At 37.5% G+C, this 10400-nt stretch overlaps 1 pseudogene; it reads right to left on the bottom strand.

The window, feature by feature from the left end:
* Nucleotides 1-8857: 8857 nt before the first annotated feature.
* Nucleotides 8858-9961, bottom strand: LOC112325797 (putative pentatricopeptide repeat-containing protein At1g12700, mitochondrial; annotated as a pseudogene).
* Between the last annotated feature and the right edge of the window lie 439 nt (nt 9962-10400).

Below are 10400 nucleotides of genomic sequence, written 5' to 3'. Positions count from 1 at the left end.
AAAAGCCATCAAGCAATATTGAGTACGTACATAAATCTAGGAGGTTGCCATTAGTGTGCATATTCTTGTTAAGCTCTTGTGCTTCCCTGAGCTTGCCTAGTTGGCAAAAGCCATGAGTATTGTAACTAACAATGTTCGGAGTTAAGCCTTGATGAATCATTTCATTAAAAAGCTGCTTAGCTTCATCTATCCTTTCGGCCTTACAATATCCATTAATTAAGATGTTATAACTAAAAACATTAGGTTTACAACCCTTGGTTATCATGAAACCAAAAGCTTTCTAGCTTCAACAACTTCCATCCACAAGGAATGTCCATACATCAATGAATTGTAAGTCACAACCACTACCAGAAAACCGGAGAAAACCAACGGAATTACCAACAGAAATATTCCGTCGGTAATTATTACCGACGGACTAAATTCCGTCTCAAAATCTGTCGGTATATACCGACGGACTAACGCCGTCGGAGATACGGTCGGTATATACTGATGAAATATGTTCGTCGGTATATACCGACCGTTTCTCCGACGGACTATACATTTTGTTTGGAAAGATGCAACGACGTGGTGACGTGGAGTTTTTTCAGACGATTTTACCGACGGAATGACCGAGGGATTCAAACTGAGATAGCCATACAGTGACATGACACTGTCACCGACGGAATCACCGACGGAATGTATTCGTCGGGGATTCCATCGGTAAAAACCATTATATACACCCCCTCTGCCGACACTCTCTTCCTCTGTTTCTCCTTCTTCTTCTTTCCCATCCCACCTCTCCCCTCCCAAACTGCAGCCAACCACCTATCCCAACTCTCCACTATTCTCAACACAAGTACTCAAGTTTCTTATACCTTGTACGTGGTCACAATATTCGTTTCTTGTGGATTTTATCATTTTTTTGTAAGTAAATCTATTCTTTTTAGTTTTAACATTTAAATGTGAATTTTATTGTTTTTTTAGTATATGTATTTTGTTAACGTATGTACTTGTTTGATTGTTATTTGTCAAAGAAACTTGTAGTATGAATGTATAATTTTGTAGTTGTTATAGTTTGTTTTAGATTTTGTCAAATTATATTTGTTTGTAAATTGTTGAAATTTTATTTGAATTACACCGAATTAAATGTGTTGTGATGAAATAAATAATTAATAGCGAGTTTAACGGGTCTTTTTTAATTGTTATCAATTCTATTTCGAAGTTGTGATTTCTGTAAATTTATATATGTATAAATTTGTATCTATGAACGTTGATAGTTGATAATTGATAATGAATATTTAACATAAGTGTTGTTTTAGTTTGTTTGATAATGTCGGGGAAAACCAATATTTTTGTTATGTTTTATAGAGGTTCAATAGAAGTCATGGATGATCGTTCATGGATGTATCGGGACTCACCCCAAGGATTGCGGAGGATGGATTATTGTAACGGTGTCCAGGGTTTTATTAATTTCGCAACATCTATTCCGAGGAATTTTACTGATGGCGGTATTAGGTGTCCATGCAGGAAGTGTAAAAATTTAAAGTTTCTGCATCAAGATGTTGTAACGATGCATCTTCTAACCAAAGGGTTCATGGAGGATTACCTGTGTTGGTATGCACATAAAGAACTATTTGTTCCTGATGAGAGCATGGAAGAACGAGTGGTTGGGTTAACTTCTAGTGCTAGCAACATGCACAAAGTTGGAAATGAGAACAGTAATCCTTACAAGAATATGATTATGGATGCAATGAGAATGAGTGAAGGTAATGTCAGGGAATGTCCAATCGTAGAAGAAGAACCTAATGCAGATGCAGCAAGGTTTTTTGATCTGTTGAAAGATTCTGATGAACCATTATGGGATGGCTGCACGAACCACAGTAAATTATCAGATGTAGCACAGGTGTTCACCATCAAGTTAGATCACGGGTTGAGTGAGGCCGGTTATGACAAGATTATTGAATGGGTGAGAAGCATTTTACCTGAAGGGAACAGGCTGAAAGAGAACTTCTATGTTGTCAAGTCCATGATGAAACCCCTCGGTTTAGGATACTAGAAAATTGATATATGCCCTAACTTCTGCATGTTATACTACCTTGAAATGCTGAGATGACCGAGTGCATGACATGCGGGCATCCCCGTTACAAACCCAGAACTGGTAGAGGGAAGACTCTCGTGGCATATAAAAAACTTAGATACTTCCCAATCACACCTAGACTGCAGAGGTTATTCATGTCACCAAGGATTGCTGAGCACATGACATGGCACCAATCACACCATCCGATTGATGGAGTGATGGTTCATCCTTCTGACGGTGAAGCATGGAAACACTTTAATAGTGTGCATCCTCACTTTTCAGCTGAATCAAGGAACGTGCGTCTTGGGTTGTGTACAGACGGATTCAACCCATTCGGGTCATTTGCTGCTCCTTATTCTTGTTGGCCGGTCATACTGACGGTTTATAACTTGCCACCAGGGATGTGTATGAGGCCAGAGTTCATGTTTTTATCTATGATCATACCAGGTCCGAGCAGTCCGGGGCGGAATATAGATGTTTGTTTTCGTCCGTTGATTGATGAGTTGACGCAGTTGTGGTCCTCTGGATCTTTGACTTATGACATCTCGAGGAAACAAAATTTTGTTATGAGAGCGGCTTTGATGTGGACTATCAATGATTTCCCAACTTATGGAATGGTTTCTGGTTGGAGCACGCATGTAAAGCTAGCATGTCCATACTGTATGGAGAACAACAAGGCATTCACGTTAACAAACGGGGGTAAAGCTTCTTTTTTTTTACTGTCACGATCATTTGTTGTCGCCGAATCACAGGTCTAGAAAGAACAAAAATGATTTCTTTGTTGGCAGAGTTGAAAAGGATGTTGCACCCCCGCGTCTTTCCGGTGAAGAATTGTTTGATGTTGTGTCAGAGTATGATGACATTGTGTTTGGTCTCCAATCAGGTAAGCAAAAGTTTCCTGGTTTTGGTTTGACCCATAATTGGGTGAAGCAAAGTATCTTTTTGGAGCTTCCTTATTGGAAGACCAATCTTCTCCGCCATAACCTTGACGTCATGCACATTGAAAAGAACGTGTTTGAGAACATTTTCAACACCGTCATGGATGTGGAGGGGAAGACAAAGGACAACATCAAGTCTAGATTGGATGTAGCGCTGTTCTGTAACCGTAAAAATATGGAGTTGGTTTGTTATGAGTCACGGGTCGCAAAACCAAGAGCAAGCTTCGTGCTAGAGAAAAACGCACAACTACTAGTCTACAAATGGCTTAAGAGTCTGCGTTTCTCCAATGGACATGCCTCGAACATATCAATGTTGGTTAATACAAAGGAATGCAAATTATATGGAATGAAGAGTCATGACTGCAATGTGTTTATGCAAACACTCATCCCATTAGCTTTTCGTGATTTGTTGCCAAATGGGATATGGGATACACTAACGGAGATCAATCATTTCTTCAGAGATATATGCTCCAGCAAGTTGAATGTTGATCACATTGAAAGGCTTGAAAAGAATATCGTCGAGACAATATGCAAACTTGAGATGATATTCCCTCCATCATTTTTTGACTCAATGGAGCATCTACCCGTACATTTAGCGTTTGAGGTAAAAGTTGGAGGACCGATCCAGTACAGATAGATGTATCCATTCGAGAGGTTAGATATTACAGGAGCTATGTAATTCATAATTAAATGTTTCTATTTTTATTTTTTTAATTGATAATTTTTTATTAATTTTATATATATATATATATATATATATGCAGGTACTTGTTCAATCTTAAAAAAAAGGTTAAGAACAAGACGCATGTTGAGGCGTCAATATGTGAGGCCTATATTGTTGAGGAGATCTCAATATTTATCTCATACTATTTCGAACCTCATTTGAGAACGAGGATCAACCGTGTTCCACGGCATGATGATGGTGGTGAAGTGCCTTCAAGTGGGAACTTGTCAATATTCTCTAATCCTGGACGACCCACACCTAAAAATGTCGTGAGGGGAAGATATTTGTCTGAAATAGAGTTCAGACAAGCACACAATTATGTCATATTTAACTGTGATGAGCTGAGACCTTTTATTAAGTAAGTAGATGTTCAACTTAAACTTTGTCAAGAGTGTATTATTTATGTTTTGTGATACCATAAACTCATATAATTTAGAACAACCTTGCAGGCAACATCGACGATACTTACTGTCCAATAACTCATAGCTGACCGAATCACAGATCTTTCAATTACAAGATGAACAATTTGCCACATGGTTTAGAACACATGTAAGTCCTATCACAAACTCATTATCTCTTGCAATGTAATTAATTGTAGTCAATGTTACATAATATCCGTTTATTGATTATTGTTGTATTTAATTTACAAGCTAGGTTTATCAAATGGGAGGTAGTGCTGCTATTTCACTGTCTTTACTATGTCTGGGCCCTGAAAGAAAAGTCAAGTGCTATAATGGGTATTTTGTCAATGGATATGTCTTTCATACTAAAGAATACGGGTATGAAAGAAAGACATACAACAGCGGTGTTTGTATTAAGGGATCGACTTCTAGTGAGTTTGAAGTTGACTACTACGGTAGATTGGAAGAGGTCATCGAACTACAATATCATAGCGAGCAGAATAGAGTGTTTTTATTCAAATGCTATTGGTATGACACAACTGATAGAGGAATCAGAGTAGATCCTCACTATGGTCTCGTTGAAATCAACTCAATAGCTAGACACCGTAACGTAAACGACGTCTTTGTTTTCGCAAAGCAATGCCAACAAGTTTATTACACATACACCCCTTCCTTTAGAAAGGATCGATCAAGAGTTGATTGGTTATCCGTTTTAAAAACAAAACCCAAGGGTCGTGTCGAGGTTGTTCAGGATGAGAACGAAGACACAAGTGTGATAGATGAACTATTTCAAGCTAGTGAGTTGGTTGAACCATACTGAGTTGCTCCTTCGATTGACTTAGAAGAAAATTTGAATTTTCGTGTTTTCAACGATAGTCTTGTTGATGTTGACGCAGAGGAGTTGAATGTTGTTCTTAGCTCTACTAGTGGACAAAAGAATGTTGTTGAAGAAGATGATAACGAAATTGAAGAGTGCAATGAAGCTGATGATATCAATTCAATTGAGGACGAAGATGAAAATTCCGACTAACTAAACATGTTCTAAAGCCTTATTTTTATAATGTAATAATTTGGAACATGAAATATTTATTCTTCTTTAATGGTCAACTCTTGTTATTGTGCCGCGTGTGCTGTAAGATTACAATTCAAGATTTTGTGACACGGTTACACAAAAAAATAAGAAAAATTTACGGTTTCACTGACGGACGATAACCCGTCGGTATTTCACAGAGAGTTGAAAAAAATTTATGGGAGTGTGCCACAATCTCCGACGGAGTCACCGACGGCTTCTAACCCGTCGGTATTTCACAGAGAGTTGAAAAACAATTACGGGATTGTGCCATAATCACCGACAGACTATAACCCGTCAGTATTTCACAAAGAGTTGAAACAAATTTACAGGATTGTGCCACAATCACCGACGGATTACGCACATCTCGAAGCGCGCACATGTCAGACGCGTGTCCGTCGAGACCAGTATCGATGGATTTTCCGACGGATCGAAAAGTCTGGCGGGATTTTTGAACTTTTTTGGTGCGCATATCAATTAATTTCCGACAGTATTACCGATGGAATTTAATGCCACCGACAACAATTAATGTCCGTCGGTAATGCCATCGGAAAAATTGCCATATAAAACACCCCCTTCCCCCCATTTGGTTCATTTTTTTCTCTCGGCTCAGTTTCTCTTCTTCTCCATTTCTCTTCTCCTCTCCGGTTGCATTTGGCTTTTTGAAGAGATTTACCCCTATTTGGTGGTAGTTTTAAAAGGTATATATTCTTTTTTCTTTATCTTTGTATTTTTTTTTATTTTAATCATGATTATTTTTTTGGTGTTCTTTATTTTGTGTATTGTTTGTAGATAAAATCTTAAATTCAACACACTATTAAGGTAAACATTTTTTATTCCCAAATTTATTTTGAATTGATATAGTGTTTTTTAGTTTTGTGTATTGTTTGTTTTGTGTTTAGGTTGTTTTGTATAGTGTTTTTTAGTTTTTTCATTTTATTTATTAATTTTATGATATTATTGTTTGTATTGCTATAATTGTTATTGTTGAATTTATGTTAAAAATATTAATTTATATATAGAATTACATTTAATTAGTTTATCTTAATTTATGATATTATTGTTTACCTGTCATTGTTATTGCTTGTAACTCTAAGTACCAATTTAACAATGAATGTTCATAGTTGAAATTGATTCTTTTACTTGAATTTCGTTATATGATGTTATTGAATAAGATGTTTTGTGTTGATGATGAGTTGGGTTGAGATCCAAGATGATTGGATCGGGATGTGAAATAAAATTGGAAGTGTAATATGATTTTGTCGATAACTTGGGACCCCCCAGTATAAGGGAGACTCTGTCGATTTTTTTTTAAAATAATCAAAGTTAATTATGTAATTATTCGTATAAATTTGTGTAGATGCGTAGAATGAAATCTACAGTACGTCATCAGAAGACGGTTGCAGCTAGTTCTTCTAGCAGCGAGGAGAACGTATCCTTAGGTGCTGATCACAACGAGGAATCTACGCCAACTTGTGATGCTGCCTCTTCTACCGCGGTTTCACAGCGCAGAAGCGATGTGCCTTCACAGCGGGGTCAATTCACCCGCAAGTACCAGGCACAATGGAAGGATGACCTCTTAATGTAAGTTTGTTTAGGTTTTACTTTTTTTATATATATACTTATAACATAATTTATGAACAACTAATTAATATTATTACTTTTATTTAATTTCAGGTTCACAAACATTGAGGCTGCAAGGGCTATAACATTGGCGTTTAAATCGTCGATGGAGATTCCATTGTTTCAATAGAGCCAGGTTTCCAAACATCCTGAGTGGAAACCTAATATAGATGCATGGTTTAAGCGATTTCAGGTCGGTGTTAGTTTTTAATTTTCAGCTTATTTTTAATAAATAATTTTTATAATTTTATATCTTGTAATATTTTTATTTTATATGAATTATTTATATACACAGAACAAATTTGAGTGGGATAGGGCGAACAACAATGTTGTGAGGAGGGTATGGGAGAATCACGCGGCAACTAGGTAACATCGAAAATAATATTTATTTTTGTTTTATAATTTTATGTTTTAAATTCTAATTTGTTACTATGAAAGTAGGTTGCGTGATTTTTGGTATGACACCCAAAAAAAATAAAAAAGAAACGCGAGGGATAACAGTCTTGAAGGATGTAATGAGGTGGCGGTTTGGCGGGAATTCAAACCGCCATTCATCTCGGGGGAAATATGGACGGCATATATTGAGCACGTGACCTCAGAGCGGTTCTCACGGCGCTCACAGTCCGGCGCTGACAACCGAAATCGGAAAATTCATGGTTCGATGACCACGCATACTAGCGAATCCGTCCCATTCAGCGCACATGCAAAGCGTATGGTAAGATTAATTTTAATGAAATATATCGTTAATTAATTTGTCGTTCCTTATTAAATAACTTTCAACCTATTTTTTCCTTACAGACTGTGTCTCTTGGACGTGAGCCGAGTCCAATGGAGCTGTTTGTAGAGACGCATGTGCGGAGTCAAGACCGCCAAAAGGGGGTGCAGCAGTTTGTGGACAACTGTGCTCAGCATTTTGTGGTATGTTCGTTCATTCATTTTATTTTGTAAGTTATTATTTTCTTGAATTGCATCTTGAATTGCATATGATGATTTTTTTAAAAATTTTCAGGAGACCTATAATAGCCGGTTGAGGGAGAGATATGGCGACAATCCTTCGACTCATCCAGATTTCGATCCAGATTTGTGGATGAAGGTGGGATCGTCTGGTGGACCCGATAAAAATCGGGTCTATGGGCTCTCTAACACTACGGTTGAAAACTTGCGTTCAGCTCGTAGTGTCTCAACCGTTGGGAGCTCTCCATCAGTATCGAGCACCCAGTCTGAGGAACTCACTGCCTTGAAACAACAATATCAACAACTCTCGACGAATTATAATGAGCTCCGTCACATAGTCATGGAGATGAGATCAAAGATGGGTGATGATACTTGTGCAGGGTCTTTTTGGTCGTACGGTCCCGGAAACAACCAGCCTCCTCCTCCTCCTCCAGCTCCGCCGCTATCCTAGTTTAATTTTGTTTTTTAAACACATTTAATTTGTAATGAATATTTGGATGAATATTATTTAACATTATTTTAATATTTTTAATGTTTAATCCAATTTTATTTGTTTATTAGAGTTTTACTATTAATAAATTATTTTATATATATATTTTAAATAGATACCGACAGCTTTACCGATGGATAATATCCGTCGGTGATTCACAGAGAGTTGCCAAACAATTACCAACCATGCCATCATTACCGACGGATAATATCCGTCGATGATAACATATAGACGACTTTACCGACGGATAATATCCGTCGATATTTCACAAAGAGTTGCCACACAATTACCACCGATGCCATAATTACCGACGGATAATCCGTCGGTAATTACCGTTGAAAATTCAAACGGATTTATTCCGTCGGTAATGTTCCCGATGGAAATTTTTTTTTTGGCATGCGTATCCGTCTGTAAGACCGTCGGTGGGTTGTTTTTTTATTTGCGACAGAATTAGCAACGGAAAGGGGAATTACCGACGACTATTATACCGACGGATATGTTCCGTCGGTGAGGCCATCGGTAATTATTTCACCGACAGAGTTGATTTCTATCACCGACGGAATGAGTCCGTCGGTAAAACTGTTTAATGGTGTAGTGACCGTCTAGCTCCAATGCACACTCATTTCAGTCATTGTTTTTAACACACCTTGAGCCTCTGAAACCTTGCCTTCTTTACAAAATGTATCAACTAGCACATTGAAGGTAACAATATCTGGCATGATATTCAAACTCGTCATTTCATTTAGAATTGCCGAAGCTTCCTTCCATTGGCTGCAATTGCATAAGCCATGGATCAAAGAGTTGTAACTGACAACCGTTGGGGAAATGCCTTAAGCCTTCATATAAGAGAAGATATCCGAAGCCTCGTTCATTCGCCTGTCTTTGCCAAGACTGTCAATTATCGTATTGTATGTAACCGCGTCTGGCTGGCAGCCTGCCTCTTCCATTTTCTTAAGCAATCCAGCAGCCGCAGCAGTTTCCCCAGTCTTACATAAGCCATTGATAATCTTATTATGTGTGAAAATCAGGTCGGCACCCTCTTTCCACCGTTTCATCAAATAATTCCACGGCTTGGGAAAATTTACCCACTTTACAGAGCCCATTGATTAAGGTGGTAAATGGGACAACATCGGGTTGAAGACCAAGTTTAATGACTTTGGCCAAGACAGAGAAGCCGAGATCAACATGTTGCAGCTTGCAGAAGCAGTTAATCAAGATATTAAGCGTATAAGTATTAGGAGAGAGCCCAGCTAATTCCATTGGTCTGGAAAGAGAAATCACAGCATCGTAATACTGTCTCATTTTGACGATTGCAGACAATAATTTGGTGAATTGGATGATACAAGGCAGGGGTTTCCTGTGAAGCATGTGGTTGAAAGAAGCAAGGGCATCGTCAATGTTCCTAAAAGAAGGAGAAGCATCATCATTTTGGTGTTTATATCTACTGCTACTGCTAGAAGAAGAAATGGAGTTGGAGTGGCTGCTAGACAGGAGAGATGGAAGAATCATACCCGTTATTTTCATTTGGCATCGCTGAAAATGGGACTCAATAAAAAAGGGTTCTGAACCTCGTCTCACTGCAGCCGCCATCATCATCATCGACCTTCCTCCGTGTTTCTCCTTCTCCTTGTGGTCTCGTGTTTTTGGTGAAAATTCTTTCCAACAAATCTGGAAGATTGAAGAAAGGTTGACACGTGGTTGGCTGGGTTTCCATGGAAAAAGAGACGCTGACACGTGTCGATACCCCCTAAAACGCTGGCGTTTTGAAGAAGAAGAAACAGCAAATTTACCGCTAATACAGTCCAGTCCAGTCCAGATTTGCTTTCAAATTTTAAATTCTATTTATTTTCAAATTTGATATTTTTTTAGTGTTTATAAATTGTTTCAAATGGTAAGATGTTAAAAATATTTTTTTTAAAAAAATTATTTTAATATATTTGTAAATGAAAAACACTTTAAAATGCAACATTTATCATATTTTTAAAATTCTCATACTATATAGCTATTAATTTAGTAATTAGAGACCACTCAAAAAATAATTTTTTTCTTTTCAATTAAATCCTTGTTAGTTCAAGTTATTTCATTTAAGAAATTACTAAGTTATACACTATAAATTTACAAAACACCGGTTGAAAGGAGGAAATT

This window comes from Populus trichocarpa, chromosome 19, assembly GCF_000002775.5.
Source record: "Populus trichocarpa isolate Nisqually-1 chromosome 19, P.trichocarpa_v4.1, whole genome shotgun sequence".
NCBI lineage: Eukaryota > Viridiplantae > Streptophyta > Magnoliopsida > Malpighiales > Salicaceae > Populus > Populus trichocarpa.
The sequence above is the reverse complement of the archived record's forward strand: the minus strand, read 5'-3'. Positions and strand labels throughout refer to the sequence as shown.